This window comes from Octopus sinensis, linkage group LG25 (assembly GCF_006345805.1).
Source record: "Octopus sinensis linkage group LG25, ASM634580v1, whole genome shotgun sequence".
NCBI lineage: Eukaryota > Metazoa > Mollusca > Cephalopoda > Octopoda > Octopodidae > Octopus > Octopus sinensis.
The window spans coordinates 2,337,945-2,353,503 of record NC_043021.1 but is presented as its reverse complement, the minus strand read 5'-3'; the positions used below and the strand labels follow the sequence as shown (position 1 = coordinate 2,353,503).

At 37.7% G+C, this 15,559-nt stretch overlaps 1 long non-coding RNA gene across 1 annotated transcript in view; it reads right to left on the bottom strand.

Annotated features, from left to right (window-relative positions):
• The window catches only part of LOC118767884, a 30,215-nt gene extending 15,236 nt beyond the window's left edge, over positions 1–14,979 (bottom strand). Inside the window, exons 1-2 of the long non-coding RNA XR_005003789.1 lie at positions 12,524–14,979; positions 1,181–1,192 (exon numbers count right to left, since the gene is read on the bottom strand). This is a non-coding gene — a long non-coding RNA (uncharacterized LOC118767884). The remainder of the gene's footprint in view (positions 1–1,180; positions 1,193–12,523) is intronic.
• Between the last annotated feature and the right edge of the window lie 580 nt (positions 14,980–15,559).

Here is a 15,559-nt window from a genome sequence, read left to right as displayed (position 1 = left end):
GAGAATAATGGCTGGGTGTGGAGGTTTAAAACCATCCTGGATATTTGTAGAGTATTTTATTTTGTTGTTCTTGAATAACTGGACATCGCTTTTGGCTCAGAACTCAATACAAGGTGCATCAGCTTTTGAGATCATTTGTATGAATTTAGAAAAAGACACGTAGCTCATTAAAACTGTATTTGAAAACAAATTGTTTCAAATAATCTTGAGAATCTTTTTATCACACCTATTTAATTCTTTCATTACTGTATTTATTTTGAGATGTTCTCTCTTTCTTTCAATTATCTCTCTCTATATAAACGGCAGTTTGTCTGTGCGTTTTCTGTGTGTCTGTTTGCTTGTACCCTCACCCTGACCACGGCTTTCAACCGATTCTGATGAAACTTGACACACACATAGCCCAATGTCATAATTCAAAACTAACGCAGCGAAAATTTTGAAAAGTTCCCCCAGTTATGAAAAAAATCGATAAATTCGACATGGGGTCGAGAATCAGAAACACAAACCACAAACTGTCTAGGGGACGCAACTCCACCTTTTTTAACTAAAAAAAAATTTACCATCATTTTTTGCTATTTTTTGGCTATAACTCTCTAAAAATGCTTTATAGTTATTTCCCTTACAAACCTGAGCAACGCCGGGCGATACTGCTAGTTTTAAATATAACAAAGAATTTAGTGAAATAACTTAGTTATCATTCAGCTAGTGTTAGGAACATAAATTGTGACTAAGGTTTGGTGCAAGATTTTAATTAAAAACTTTTGAAAACAAGACATTTGTACTCAGAGCCAGAGCCGTTTCAGCCAGGTTGGTAACGAAAGGGTTAAGGAATCCACCATTAAGATCAGTGACTGTTGCAATATGGGGTCAGGAGTATTGACATGACCCTAATCAGATGATCTTTATCGAATTCGGACACAGTACTGGTTATGACAGTAATAAGAGATTGTATAGTGTTAAGGGGGTGTTGATTGGCCTCTCTCTTGACTATGCCCCATACGTAAAGGTCTAGTGGATTGAGGCCTGGTGAATTAGCAGGCCATGTGTCTGGCAGAATATGATCATGGAGATTGGCATGCATCCCCACTTGGGGTGTCCTAGCTTTATGAGATGGCTCAGTCTTGTTGGAAGATGTATGGTCTTCTGTTGTGTACTCTGTCAACGAAGGGCCTCACTTGACCTCTTCTGATGTCTATAATTGCTCTTTCCTAGCGTGATATCTTAAATGGCTTTCAAAACCTTGAAGGTGCTTGAGAAGCTGATCACAAATACTGCAGAAGGATCTCATTTCAGAACTGGCTTCATTTTCTGCTTGTTTATTATGAATGTTCAAGTGCAGTTTCAATCCTCCATGTGACTTGCAAGTCCCTTGACAGCTATTCCATTGAAACTGGTCATCCAGAATGAAATTCCAATACTTCCTGTGTGTCTTGCCCACATGGGGGTATGCTGGCACAATTTCATATCAATGTGAGACGTGCATACTTTTGTGTCTACTCATATATATGTACAGAGGCAGTGACCGAGACCTTTGGCATTATGTCATGCTTGAGAAGAAGACCCATCAAGCCGAGCAGAATCGCAGTCATGGCAGATACTGGTGTCACACAAATGGCACTTGTGCCGGTGGCATGTAAAAGCACCCATTACACTCTCGGAGTGGTTGGTGTTAGGAAGGGCGTCCTGCCATAAAAAAAACCATGCCAAATCAGACTGGAGTCTGGTGCAGCCTTCCAACCCTGGTCAAACAGGCCAACTGATGCCAGCATGGGTTTCGGACATTAAATTATGATGATGACAAACACACACGAATGTGCTTCATTATGTTTGTCTCTTGTCCCCTCTTGACAACCAGTGTTGTTCCAGCAACTTAGTGGTTCGGCAAAAGACACTGATTGAGTAGGTACCAGGCGTGAGGAGAAAAAAAAAACGGCAAAAAATACCGGGGTCAATTTGTTAGACTAAATCCATTCGAGACAGAGTCCCAGCATGACCACCACACTACAATTTCTGAAATAAGTAAAAAGACAAACACACAATACAATGGGGTGGGGCTGAAAAGTTGTTGGCTTTCAGAGTATTGTGAAAGGCCTGGTTGGAGACTCGACTTTCCGAGTTCTTTTACAGGGCTTAGAAAAAACTGAAGGACCACAGCAATAAGTGTGTGAATCTGAGAGGGGGATATGTTGAATAAAATCACAATTTTAGCACCCCCTCATATATATGGAAGCACTCCGTCGGTTACGACGACGAGGGTTCCGGTTGATCCGAATCAACGGAACAGCCTGCTCATGAAATTAACGTGTAAGTGGCTGAGCACTCCACAAGCACGTGTACCCTTAACGTAGTTCTCGGGGATATTCAGCGTGACACAGAGAGTGACAAAGCTGGCCCTTTGAAATACAGGTACAACAGAAACAGGAAGTAAGAGTGAGAGAAAGTTGTGGTGAAAGAGTACAGCAGGATCACCACCACCCCCTGCCGGAGCCTAGTGGAGCTTTTAGGTGTTTTCGCTCAATAAACACTCACAACGCCTGGTCTGGGAATCGAAACCGCTATCCTATGACCGCGAGTCCGCTGCACTAACCACTGGGCCATTGCGCCTCCACATATGTATATATGTATACATATGTACATACACAGAAGGGGGTGCTGAAAAATTGCTGGTGTTAAGGGTACCAATGTTAAATGATGATGGTTATGAAATGAAGACAAACACGAAGCTGTATTTTATAAAAGAAAAACTTTTATTGGGCAACAACCATAGATTTATTTCTCTGTGTCTCACCAACTGTTTCAGAACATAACACACACACACGCAAACTCATACACAGACACTCACACACAAACACACTCGCGTAGCAGACACACTCACACCATAGACACACAAAATATTGTTGGATGTATAAAATGCAGAATTGTTGTTTTTCAGTGAATTTTCTTTTTTTTATGTGTAACATACATACACATATACTACATATATAATTTATTTATAGTATATATTTTTTTACATAGTATATGTATAGTATACAAGCATACATATATATATATATATGTATATATTAGTATATATGTGTGTGTATGTGCTGAAGTATATGACTGGTATATAACTGAAAGAAAGAGAGGCATGTATTGAGTACACCGAAGGAAAACAAAATGGAAGGAAGACAATCTAACGAAGACAATAGATGGCGCTTGTGTCAGAGTTAGTTTCCTCCACAAAAAATATTAATAAAATAAAATGAAAACAAAATAAAAAAACCTGAAGATGTTATTTTTAGGTTTTTTTTTTTTTTTTGGATGAAAGTGACTCAAACATAACGAAAAAGTATTTCCATGGAAACAGAGGAATTAAGGTGTCTGCGGAGAGATGGTACCAAACATTTGGTGCTGTAGTAGAATTGGCTCAATACATTTTGGTAGAATTTCACCTTAGTGCTTGCTTTGATGTTGTTGTTGTTGGTCTGCTTAAGCAGTTGCTTGTATGAAGATTCATTAATTTATATGTGTGCGCGTATATATATATATGTATATAAATATATGTGTATATGTATACATATATATGTATATATATATGTGTATATGTATACATATATATGTATATATATATGTGTATATGTATACATATATATGTATATATATATGTGTATATGTATACATATATATGTATATATATATGTGTATATGTATACGTATATATGTATATATATATGTGTATATGTATACGTATATATATATATAAATATATATGTGTATATGTATACGTATATATATATATAAATATATGTGTATATGTATACGTATATATATATAAATATATATGTGTATATGTATACGTATATATATATAAATATATATGTGTATATGTATACGTATATATATATAAATATATATGTGTATATGTATACGTAATATATTAAATATATATGTGTATAGTATACGTATATATATATAAATATATATGTGTATATGTATACGTATATATATATAAATAATATGTGTATATGTATACGTATATATATATATATATATATGTGTGTATATGTATACTATATATGTATATATATATATTGTGTGTATATGTATACATTATATGTATATATATATATAGTGTGTATATGTATACATGTATATATATATATATGTGTGTATATGTATACATATATATATATATGTGTATATGTATACATATATATATATGTGTATATATGTATATATATATATGTGTATATATGTATATATATATATGTGTGTATATGTATATATAAACACAGGTATGTATGAATGTGTATGTATCTTATTTGTTTGTCATTAGACTGCGGCCATGCTGGGGCACTGCTTTGAAGAGTTTTAAGCCGAATGAATCGACCCCAGTACTTATTGTCTTTTTTCTTGTTTTTTTTTAAAGCCTGGTACTTATTCTATCGGTCTCTTTTTGCCGAACCGCTAAGTCACGGGGACATAAACAAACCAACACCGGTTGTCAAGTGGTGGCGGTGGGGACAAACAGAGACACAAAGACACACACACAATACATTACATATATATATATACGACGGGCTTCTTTCAGCTTCCGTCAACCAAGCACGCACACACACGTGTGTGTCTGTAAAAATGTTTTTATTTCACAAATGTAATTAAAAAATTCAATAGAAAAATAGATTTCTAAACATACTGTGTGTGTGTGTATTTATATATATATATATATGCAATATATATATATATATACACAGATGTATATACATATATATACACATATAAACATATACACATGTATAGTTACATATATACATACATAGTTACAAGTATATACACATATACACATTCATATGAATTATATACCATTACATAAACACTCATATATATATATGCATACATAGTTAGACGCATATATTATACATATGTACACACACAAAGTTATATACATTAATGTGTGTGTGTGTGTGTATATATATATATATATGTGTATTTGTGTATATGTATATGTGTATTTGTGTATGTATATTTGTGTATATGTGTGTGTATGTAAGTATATATATATGTGTATATATATATATGTATGTATGTATAGATTGAGAGAGTGAGAGAGAGACAGAGATGCATACTGCTTGTCTCTCCCCCTCTCTCCCACACATGCACACGCACATGCGGAATCACACACTCACACACATGCAGACTCACACACACACACATACTACATTCATTGACTTATGTACAGAGCTAGAGCCATGAATGTCAAATATATACATATGTAGAGATGCAACAACAATAATAATAATAATTATAATAATAATAATATTAATAATGATGATAATGATAATAATAATGTTGGACAAGACGAGACGTAAATGTGTGTGTAGGGGAGGGAGGGGTTAAAAAAATATTTGAAGAAGTTAAAAAAAAAAAAAAGGGGGGGTGGGCAGGCTCGGGTGGAAAACAAGAAGTCGCTGGTATGATGGAACCTACAAAGTCTAAAAAGGCAGGATTATGAGACTTGCAGCCCAAATTCCAGCCATCCATTATTTATAGAGAGAAAAAAAAAAAAAAAACCGTTGGCTATGGGCTTGGCTACATTATTGCAAAGGACTGAGAGAGTAGGGACTCTCGCTTCTTTTTCTTCCTTACTTTCTCTTTTACTCAAAAGTAAAAAAAAAAAATGTAATTCTTTCATTTTTTATACATTTTTATATATTTATATATTTTGTAGATTTTTTGTTGGATTTGTTTTGTTTTTCGTTTCGTTTGTTGTTTGTTTTTCTTTTTTTTTTTTTTTGGATGTAGGAATTTGGATTATTTTGGAGTTTTTTCTTCTTTTCTTTTTTTTTCTTTTATTTTATTTGTCGGAGTTTCTAAAAGTTTGATTTGGTTTGGTTTGGTTTTTTAAAAAGTTCTCTACAGAAAAAAAAAATGGTAAAAATAAATATCCAAAAAAAAAAAATACAACACCGAGAAAAAAAAAAACATTGACCCTGAGCAATTTAGTTTAGTCTTTAAGAAAAGTCATTGTCTGAGGAAAATAGGATGGGTGGGTGGGTGGGGTTGAAGCAGGGGTGGGTGGGAAACAAGATATTTTTTTTGTTTTAGTAAGTTTTCTTTTACGTTTTTCTTTAGAAAAAATTTTTTTTAATTCATCCCCCCCCCCCCCCGGTACCAAGGTGGTGGCCCCAGCATGGCCACTGTCCAATGACTGAAACAAGTAAAGAGATTTTTTTTTCTTTTGGTTGGTTTGTTTCTTTGCTAGGGGGGGGGGGGGAAAGGTGAGTGGGGGGGGGGCACTTGGTAACAATTTTTTGTTTGTAGCATGTAATGTTGTTGTTGCTGCTGCTGTTTAAACCTGTCCCACCCGACCCCAACCCCAGGGCACTCACCACTTCACACCACCCCTTCCCCAACTCAGGCACTCACCACCACCCATGTGATCCACTGCCTCCATCCCCACTTCATCCAGGAAAAAAATCAAAGATCAAAGGATTGTTCTGCAATTGCCAGCCATGACCACCCCATCTGTATGTTTATTTAATCCCACCCCAGCTTAGATTTGATCAAGCCAAAAATTGTATACTACAAATAAAAAAAAAAGGCCGTTCCTGATTTCCGTCCTGGACCATCCTGTCTTGGTCTTTTTGTTTACATTTCTTTTTTTTTATTTATTTATTTATGTAAATTTTCAGTTTTTGTCATATTCTCCCTTCCCACCCCTCCAAACTTTTTGCTTCTATTTAAAATTTTTTTGATTAAAAAAGTCTCCCTGTGTGTGTGTGTGTTTGACAATATCTTTTTGTGTATCTTACTACCCCCCTCCCCAAGTCACTCATTTGAAACAAACCAAAATGACCCAGAACCCCCCCCCCCCAAAAAAAAAACCTACAAATACAAACTTTAAAAGTAATTTAAACTCTAGCAGAACTAAAATATTAAACACAAGTACTAATAACTATCTTTTCTATTCTAGGCACAAGAGGAGAGGGGAGGGGGCAGTCGATTAGATCGACCCCAGTATGCAACTGGTACTTAATTTATCGACCCCGAAAAGATGAAAAGCAAAGTCGACCTTAGCAGGATTTGAACTCGGATCATAAAGACAGATGAAATGCTATGCATTTTGCCCACCAGCAAATAATAATAATAATAATCCTTTCTGCTATAGGCACAAGGCCTGAAAATTGGGGGAGAGGGACTAGTCGATTACATCGACCCCAGTGCATAACTGGTACTTAATTGACCCCAAAAGGATGAAAGGCAAAGTCGACCCTGGCGGAATTTGAACTCAGAACGTAGCGGCAGACGAAATACTGGCAAGCATTTTGTCTGGCATGCTAACAATTCTGCCAGCTCACCACATTAGTAATAATAATAATAATAATAATAATAATTAATAATAATGAAGTTTAAAATAACTAAAAAAATTTTCTTTCAAAAAATATCCTTTTATTCAGTATTTGATAACTGGAATATGTGTACAGTAGAAATAATAATAATAATAATAATAATGGTTTCAAACTTTGACACAAGGCCATGGATGGGGGTGGTATGGAGGGGGGGGGGATATGGTCAATTACATTGACCCCAGTGCTTAACTGGTACTTATTTTATCGACTCTGAAAGGTGAAGTCGACCGTGGCAGAATTTGAACTCAGAACAAAGTCAAACGAGATGCTGCTAAGCGTTTTGCCTGGTGGGCCAACACTTCCTGCCAGCTCACCACTTTAATAATAATAATAAGTCATTGTGGACTTCTCCCTCCCATGGGGGGGCGGGGGTGTATTTATAACAGTAAAAACAGAGAGGGAGGGGAGAGAAAGAGACACCGAGGGAAGGAGATGATTGATGAAAGAGAGAGATGTGGAACAGATAGAAAGAAAGAAAACTCCCACTCCTTCACGTTCTCTTTTACTTTACCCTCCACCCCACCCCACCCTACCCTACCAAACACCAACTCCCCAGGGACTTCCGAAACTTATTTCTTTTCGATGATATTACCCCCACCCTGCTTATGCTGAGTTATCAGCCCTTAAGTGAGCAGCAGGGTCTCGGATTGACAGGCTGAACAGGGGTGGAGCAATTGACAGGGCAGAAACCAACAAAGTTGTTTTACTCAATATAATTATTCCTCACAAATCATCAGTCAGCCAGATTCTTAATAATAATAATGGTTTCAAATTTTGCCACAAGGGCAGCCATTTTGGGGGGAGGGGGACGAGTTGATTGCATTGACCCCAGTGTTTCAGTAGTACTTGATTCATTGACCCCCAAAGAGATGAAAGGCAAAGTCAACCTTGGCAGAATTTGAACTCAGAATGTAAGGACAGGTCCAGCATGCTAACGATTCTGCCAGGTCACCACCTATAATAATCTTTTCTACTAAAGGTACAAGGCCTGATATTTTGGGGAAAGGGACTAGTTAATTACATTGACACCAGTATTTCACTGGTACTTAATTTATCGCCCCCTCCCTCTCCTCCGAAAGGATAAAAGGCAAAGTCGACCACAGTGGCATTTGAACTCAGAACGTGAAGACAGACAGAATACTGTTAGTCATTTTGCCCAGCATGCTAACGATTCTGACAGCTTTTCACCTTTAATAGAAATAATAATCCTTTCTAGTATAGGGACATGGCTTGAAGTGTTGGAGCAGGAGCTGGTCAATTACATCGACCCCGGTGTTCAGTTGGTCTTCATTTCCTCAACCCTGAAAGGGATGAAAGGTGAAGGTCAACCTTGGTGGGATTTGAACTCAGAATGTAAAGATGGACAAAATGCTGCTATCTATTTAAGGTGGTGACGGGGCTGAATCGTTAGAAAGTCAGATAAAACGCTTCTTCCAGTTGTTTGTTTTCTGAGTTCAAATGCCACAAGAGTTAACCTTGCCTTTCATTACTTTGGGGTTGATAAAAATAAAGTACCAGTCTATAGTATTTGGTAGGAGTTTTTCTTTCCTGTAATTGATTTACCCCAACCTCTTAAAATTGCTGGGACTTGTGAGCCAGAACCAGAAAATTATTATTATTGAGTGAGAGAGCAGGACATGCCATCAAAGTGACACTGGGGTACAAATATACAAAGCCCAATATAGCCATCATGACTACCCGTCTGATAAGGGTACACTAGGATTGTTATTATTATTATTATTATTATTATTATAGAAACTCTGAGAGCAACCAGATTGTTTCTAATTTGTATATAAAAAAAAAATAGCCTCCAATATTTGGGAATCAACTTAAAACAGGGGGAAGGGAGTAATGTGGGAATGTATGAAAGGAAAGGAGGCCGCCAGGTGGCATTAAAAACGGAAAAAAAAATGAGACTTAAGTAATAGCTAAATAAACATTATTAACATAAATATGATCCACTTAATTTTCATTAATTAAGACTGCATTATGGTGAAGCAAAATAATAATAATGGAAAGGACTAGTTAATTTATCGACCCCGAAAGGATGAAAGGCAGAGTTGACCTTGGCGGAATTTGAACTCAGAACGTAGTGGCAGACGAAATACCGCTAAGCATTTCGCCAGGCGTGCTAACGATTCTGCCAGCTCACCGCCTTAAATAGTAATAATAATAATAATAATAAAAAACTACGAATTCGTGCAACTAAATTATCCTAGACTCTCCCTCTGCATTGGGTAAACAGGAAGCTAAAGCATAGATCACTGCTAAAATATAGATCACAAGGGAGACAACTTTGAATTGCCGCCCTTTCAATGCAGAGACACAGAGTGGAGAGTATTGGGAGGAAATTAAAAGTTGACGGTTGTTCGTCAGTATTGAACTGGGGTTTCCTCTTTTACTGTTCAATCTTGCTCGTAGTGTCCTCCAGTCTTTGACAAATTAATAAGCTTCAGGAGTTTGAAATTGTGATTGTCCAGCACGGGGTCAGAACGGGATTGCCTGATTAACCCTTTACTTAGAATATTTCCGTTGTAATACTCTATCTTTCATTTCAATTAATTCTGTAAACAACAAAGAACTTAAAATAACCTTGCCTTAATTAAGCTAGTATCTGGGACACAAATTCATAAATTAGTATGAAGATCATATCGTGTAAGCAGGAGTGGTGGTCTCGAGTGACCCGGTGCCAAAGATTTGTTTTTTAACAAGTCTATGACACGAACTGTTCCTTTTCCGCTTTTAATCTATTTTAATTTAATTTGATAAGCTAAACAAGATCTGACCCTTTACTATTTAAACCAGCCCCATCTGGCCACATCCAATATTCAACCTGTTTCATGGTCAAACTGGCCACACCCAACCGCACACAGCTACTCTACCAGGATATCATTCTAGAAAGAAGCAATAACCAATTTTCTTTTTTTTATCTTTTTCTGTAAGGGCTTAACCCTTTAGCATTCAGATTATTCTGTCAAATGTAAAGCTTATGTATTCATACCATGTAAAATTAATCTTGCATCATTTCATGGCTTTGAGATTTCAATGATGTGATTGTTTATTTTTAAAATGACACAATAAGATAGCTATGAATGACCACATCTGACTGGTTTGAACATAAAATAGGTAGAATATTTTGGCCGGATAGGGCCGGTTTAAACACTAAAGGGTTAAACCAGTCCCATCTGGCTGCTCTAACATTCAACCTGTTTTATAGTCAACCTGGCCACATCCAACCGCACACACCTACTCTACCATGATATCATTCTAGAAATAAGCAATAACCAATTTTCTTTTTTTTATCTCTTTTTCTGTTAAGGGCTTAAAAGGTCAACAGCTAAACTGACATCCAGTTACTAATACTGCCCCACGCCTCCGAAAACACAAACGGTAAAAGATGCATCTAGCACTATTTGAACAGAAAATGCTGAAAGTAAACACTACACAGTTGAGTGGACCCCACATTAATCCTTAAATGGCAGCAGGAAAGCATTCCATGAACGCATGGGCCAAATGGGCAAAAGACAAACAAAAAAAAAAAGTCCTCTTCTTAAGGGAAATTTTTTTTATACTTATTTTCACTTTCTCCAACCCATGCTAGCATGGAAAGCGGATGTTAAACGATGAACAAAAACTATAATAATTGTTAGTCTGTTGCACCATAATTAAGGGCTGCTATTAAAATAATCGTTTTTCTTTGCATCTGGCATGAGCATAAATTCATTTGAGATTCCTGCATTGTACAAATGTGTCATCAATTGACCCCTACCATTTAAAGGCTAGTGCTTTGCTCACTTCCATCATACTCAGCTAGGGTTTTTAAATAATAACCACTTCTAACATAACCCCAAGGATCATAGATTTGGGAGAGAGAGAGAGAAAGGGGTCAGTCGGTCCAACTCTTATGAGGTGCTTTATCTAATTGACCCCAATTAGGATGACAAGTTAAGTAGACCTTGGCAGGATTTGAACTCAGACAGCAGAGGGACATAACAGAAGGCACCAAGTCATTTTCTCTGGTGCTCTACTGATTCTAACAATGGGGCTTTTATTTCCCCAAAAGGAGACAGAGTTCCCCCTCCTTGGGTTTTTTTTTGTATTGAAGTTGTTCAATACTCCATGAGTCAAGTAAAGCAGAAAGCTATAATGTAAAGGTGCTTCCAGTCATGACCATCCCATTTTCCCCACCCTGGGATTCTAATAGATCTAGAGCTAAAACATTATGCAGCATGTTCCATCTTTAAAGTGCTAGGTTGGGCATGATTTGAAGGGAATTTGGTTGCTGTTTCTAGCAAGTAGAGCAACCCACACATAGTCCACACCATACTCCTGTGGCTCGTAGACGGGAGCCACTGAGTTTATATGTATGAGTGTCTCTCCATTTCTGTGTGTGTGATCCCACCCAAACAAAACTGGTGGTGGAAGGACTCTTACAAAGTCAAACATTTCAGATATTAAATTTATAATTACAAAAAAAAAAAAAAAAAAAAAAGGAAATTAAAACAAGGCAAGCATGTTTAGGGAGAGAGAGAGAGAAAGGGAAGACCAACTTGGGGAATGGGGGAAGGGGGAAACAAAATACTATAAAAAGTTTCTTTTAGTAAAAAGATTCATATATATACATATATATATATTATACATACATACATTATATATACATATATTATATATACATACATACATTATATATATATGCAGACATCTGTACAACAGGTTTTTTTTGATTCTACACACATTCCAACAAATGTTTACTGAGCAGTTTGTAAATACACATAAAAAAAAAAATCCTATACGCACACATTTATATACACATGCGCACACACACACGCAAGCTTCTGGTTTCATGTTGATGTCTCTCTAAAAAGCAGTGGGGCGGGGTGTATGTGCGCGTGTGTTGGTTATGGGTCCATCTGTCCGTCCGTCAGTCGGGAGGAGGGGAGGGGAAGTAACAGCTGAGTGAAAGCTGATTGTTTGGCTCGACCCCTGTAATTTTTTTCCAAAGGATCTGTCCAGGCCCTATGCTTCCCGGTCTCCATTTACCAACACACACACATACACGGGTTCCTCAGTCTGCCACGGTGTTCTCAACGCAGCAACCTTCCGAATGTTCCAAGTCCCACAAACGTGCCACAAACGTGCCACACTCCAATCCCTCAACCATCGGCACCACCACCGCCAACCAGGTTGCCTTCAAACATTAGCACCACACTCAATCCTTGCACTTATTCTAAACCCAGTAAACTCTATTTCTCCTTTTCCAAGCACTATTCTATAGTAGTAGTAGTAGTAGATTAGCCCCATTTCAGTCGTGATCCAGTGGACATAATGATCAAAGACATTCCCAACCATGGCCAGCGCTACATTTTTCTTTGTTTGATTTACAGACATAGCATAGGCAGAATTATGCACCCTTTCTTGTGTAACCCATTGTGAGGGAGGGGGGGGTGAGATTTGGAGGAGAGGTTTGGCTGTACTTTCTAGCATATCCAAACGTTCAGTTAGGGGGCTATCTTGATGATGTGTGTATACATACATATGTGTGTGTGAGTGAGTGTGTATGCATGTTAGTGTGTGTGTGTGTGTGTGTGTGTAAGCAAGGAGGAACCTGTAGATGGAAGTTGAGGAGTTGCATATGATGATGGGGGTGGTGGGTGGGGGGCATACAAAAATGTAAATAAATAAAGAGTAAAAAGAAATAAAAACAAATGGGAGAAACAACAAAATTTTTTTTAAAATCTGGTAATATTGAAATTAAGATCCACAATAAATTGTAATAATAATAGTAATAGTAACAGCAACAACAACAACAAAAACAGCAATGAGGAAAAAAATATAAACAATGAAAATAGATTGCTCGTTTTTTCTTGTTAAGGGGTGGGCATGGTAGGAAGTGATGATGAGGTTAGTTAAAGGCTGGGCAACAGAGACGCACATGTATGTGTGTGTGTGTGTGAGAGAGGGGGGGAGAGGAGAGAGAGTGGTGGGGGTATGTGGGTCTTACCGAAGGCAAGGAACTAGTCCCTTGTTAAGACAAGGTTGGATAGCGTTGGCAGCAGAAGATAAGGGATGCTAACAACAACAATTAAATTTTAACAGGGGGTCACAAGACCAGAAAACTTGGGGGGGGGGTACAGGAGGGAGGATAGGAGGAGAAAGGTTAATTACATTGACCTCAATACTTGACTGGTACTCCATTTTATTGAGCCCCACCCTCCACCACTATCGTCATCATCTCTTTGGGCTGAATGAAAGACGGTTGCTGTCCTTGGCAGGATTTGAACCCAGGCCTGAAAGTTAAAAATCTGCAAATGTAAGGCCTTTTTGTCCAACACACTAATGATTCTCTTAATCCAGGCCCCTAACAACAACCGCCACAGCTTCTATCAGATCAGAGGTAGGAGGCCCTAAATGTGTGTGGGACGAAGGGATGAAAAAATAAAAAAAATAACTTAGGAGTAGAATTTTAATCTGATGGATGTCAACAACAACAATCCTTTCTACTGTAGGCACAAAGCCTGAAATTTTAGGGGACGGGGTTAGTTGATTATATTGACCCCAAAAGGATGGAAGTCATCTATGGCAGAATTTGAACTCAGATGTTCAAGTTGCTAATGATTCAACCTGAATAATCCCTTCTACTGGAGGCACAGGGCCTCAAATTTGTGGCAGGGCCAACTAGTCGATTATATCAACCCCAGTGTTTCACTGGTACTTAATTTACTGACCCCAAAAGGAGGAAAGGCAACGTTGGCCCCAGAATGTAGCGACTGGCGAAATACCACTGAGCGTTCCGTCCAGTGTGCTAACGATTCTGCCGTCTTTTGCTACCTTAATAAGGTGGGTGGGCTGGCAAAAACATTAGCATGCCGGGCGAAATACTTGGCGGTATTTCGTCTGTCTTTACGTTCTGAGTTCAAATTCTGCCGAGGTTGACTTTGTCTTTCATCCTTTAGGGGTCGATAAATTAAGTACCAGTTGCATACTAGGGTTGATCTAATTAACTGGCCCCCTCTCCAATTTTTCTATAACAGGAACAAGGCTAGTTGATTATCAACTGGTACTTATTCATCGACCTTGGTGGCGCCGCTGAGCACTTTTCTGAGTTGCTAAGGATTCGGCCAACTTGCCACCTTATAATAATGGTCTCAAATTTTGGTACAAGGCCAGTAATTTTAGGGGAAGGTAGCTGGTCAAACTAATTAACCCCGGTGTTTGACCGGCACTTATGTTATTAATCCCCAAAACAACGAAGGACAAAGTTGATTTTGTTAACGTGAACTCAGAATGTAAAAAAAAATGCTGGAAGAAATTTTGCCTGGAAAACAGTAAGGATTCCCTCAGCTCACAGCCTTAATAATTCCACTGTGTAACAAACCCTTTTTTTTTTCTGTCTTTGGTCAGTAAGTGTTATTTCCTATTCTATCAAAGGAAATGACTGCTATTCCCGTCAAACTTTATTTTGGGATTTGGACATCAATGTTTTGAAACTTGTCTATTCCCCCCCCCCATTACATTTCAGACAGATTCAGCACTAAGATACGTCATATCAAATATTCTGCTCGTTAGCACAGATTTGTTTGTCTTTGGTCAATAAAAGTTATTTCCTATTTGCTGCTGGTCCTTTCAAACTTTGCTTCTAAGACCTGGACATCAATATTTTGAAACCGACCTATTTCCCATTACATTTCAGATAGATTCAATGCCGAGTTGCTGAAGCAGAAATATCGTTATAGCAAATATTCTGCTCAATACCACAGAATTGCTTGGCCTTAACCATTTGAGCATGTCCCTTGGTGGCTGGCAATATGTGCATCTCTGATCACGAGCAGAAGTAGTCGGAGAGCATCATAGCCAGGTGTGGAGGAGAGGGATTCTTTGCGGTTTGAATGAATGTAACAAAAGCAAAGTTTGAACGAAATATTAGCCATTTTTTTTATCCTTCCTAGGAATCAGCAAATAGAAAATGACTGTTGCTGCCCAAAGACAAAACTTGTATTACACAGTGTAATAGTTTTCATACACAGGCCTAATTCTTTTTTGGAGGTGGGGGGGGGGGGAATAGGGGAGGGACAAGCAGATTTGTTGAATAAACTGACCCACCACCAGATGGAGGAAAGGCAAAACTTATTTCGGTGGGATCTGAACTGAGAGTATAAAAAAGTTGATTAGAA